The sequence below is a fragment of the Pygoscelis adeliae genome, unplaced genomic scaffold (assembly GCF_000699105.1).
Source record: "Pygoscelis adeliae isolate BGI_AS28 unplaced genomic scaffold, ASM69910v1 Scaffold160, whole genome shotgun sequence".
NCBI classification, from domain to species: Eukaryota; Metazoa; Chordata; class Aves; order Sphenisciformes; family Spheniscidae; genus Pygoscelis; species Pygoscelis adeliae.
This window is the reverse complement of record NW_008824035.1, coordinates 8854051-8856622: the sequence shown is the minus strand read 5'-3', so window position 1 is coordinate 8856622 and position 2572 is coordinate 8854051.

Genomic DNA, 2572 nt, shown 5'->3' with positions numbered 1-2572 from the left:
TCACTTTACCTGTTAAACTGTCTTTATCTCAACCCACAGGTTTTCTCACTTTTACTCTTCTGATTCTCTCCCCCATCCCACCAAGGGAGGAGTGAGCGAGCAGCTGTGCGGGGCTCAGTTGCCGGCTGGGGTTAAACCGCGACACACAGTGTTCTCCAGAACGGCAGCTGGACCATAAGCAAATACTGAAAGCATCTTTCAAGATGTTTGGCTTCCTACTTTTCCATGTTATTTCTATGCACTAAAGTCCCTCAGGAGCTCTAAAGCAACCTGTTGTGTCTTCCTCCTCCATCTCATGATTCCCAACTAACACCAAGTGTTTCACAGCCTCTGTATGAGATTTTCCATTTCCTAAGCATTCCTCTTCTACTAGATCTGTTTCATGTTTTGTAACTTCTTTATTAGGAATGAATAGCATTTCTTAAAATTTTCTCCTCCATAGTAATTCACCTTCAGGGTTATGAAAAAAATTTGGAAAATTTTTGCTAGCATTCAGGGGGCAATTTAAATTGCAAAAAGAAATCCTATTTGTTTCAATAAAATCATAACTCATCTACCAGGAGAGTTTCACTACACAGGCATATCAGCTGGTTAGCTATGATAGGATGCAGAAATCCAAAAAGTTGGCATTAATTCACTACAGGGGGTTTTTTTGACATCCTTCACTGGAAGGTATAACATGAATATAGAACACCAAAGTTATTATAGTAGAGGTAAGTGTAACTATGTAGGAGGAAGTTATTAACAAAATTCATGATGTTGAGGGGTTGCAGTGAAAGCTTATTCCTCTTGTATGGCAATGTTAAATCAGCTGAAAGTGAGGATTAATATTTTTAATTTACTATTAAACATTTGGCATTGTCCACAAACAATACATCTAACCAGATTAATCACTTGTTGTTTTCAATAAGTAATTCTTATTTTCAAGGCTCTATAAGAAGCTTAAAAATGGAAGTGATTTGTATCAAGACTTCTCATTTTGCTGAGGATTGTTTTGGTGAGTATGAGAAGTGTCATTGAATACGTACAGTGGAATACTGCCACCTGCAAAGGCTTCAAAGATTATTAAAATCAAAAAATATTCTGGGAAGAATATAAATGTAATGTCCAAAGTATTGGTCTGAATAACATTGATGTTTATTATTTCACATCTGATTATTATGAAGAAAATATAATAATATTTAAGATGACCACAATTTTTGTTGAAAAATGAAACATTGATTTTTTTGGTCGGAGAACCTGAAAAATCAAAATGCTTCCAACTGATACAAACAGAGTTGTGAAGTTCACACATTTAAATATGGCTTGATCTTCTCCATGATTGTAGCATTTTTCTCTACTTTGAAATTCAGTGGTAGAGCCTTTTTTTGCTCCAATAATTAATCTTTGGAAAACAAGCTTTGCAGGACTGCTTCCATTTAGAGGAGTAACAGCGGGAAGGGGATCTCAGTAACAGCCTGCTTATTCACAGATACCGAACATAAATTCTTTTTCCTTTGAAAACAGAAAAAGAGAAAAACAACAGCACGCTCTCCCATTTAGAAATTGTCAAATTCACGAAGTCATTCCTCTTTGCCATTTATCATTTTTTGCTCTAGCATAGCCAAGTTTCTGCCTATGGTTTTTCTCTCACCAGGTCTGTCCAAGCAGCCCAGTGCCCAGCCCTCAGCAGCCAACTCTTCCCAATTGCCTTGCTAGGGCGCAATAATTTTTTCTTTTTGAACCTGAAGAAGTCCTTCACATGGCTTACAGGTTAATAGCCCTGTGATCACTTTTGGATCAAAGACCTTCTTAATGTCAGACATGGGCACTCTGCAGTGTAACAATATTAAGTGCTAAGAGTGGTGACAGTTTTCTGCTGAACACCTAGCAAAAAGGATTTCCTTGTATATTTTTTTAATTAAGTCATTAATTTAATATATTTAATCACCTTCCCCAAAAAATGGCGGTAACCACTATACAGCATCAGTTAAAACATTTAAGTATTTATGGAGTTTACAATTTGTGTACTGCTTTCACTAAACATAAGTTTCCTGCAATATAGAGATTTTTAAAAAAATTCTAGACAGGTCACCTCTTTTTGCTATGCTCAGCAGAAGGCTTGACACTGCCATCCTCTAAATCATATCTACAAAGTACTTTAAGTGATATTCTCTCAGATCTCTTTCTAAGGATCTATCCTCTGGCTTTAACTAAAAAAAAAAAAAAAAACCAACACAAAAAAAACCACTTACAAAACTCTGATTTATTGTCACCATTTGTTTCCAAGAGCTTTATTGCCTAACAATAGATCAACTTGGCTTGCTTTAGGCATTAACAACAGTACATTAGTAGGCCAATTATAACACTCTAAAAGTTTAATTTGTAAACTAGTACAAATCATTCTTGTTTCGCAAAATGAGGTTTCCATCCTATTACTAACATATATTAGCAATGCCAATTTTTGTCCAGTTGTGGGTTTGATTTAAGATGCTTAAGTCAATTTTATTGATAAGCAGTGTCATCTACAATATATTACAGATGACCTGAAAGTATACAGACAGAAAGCTAAAGATACAGCTGTAAGAATACT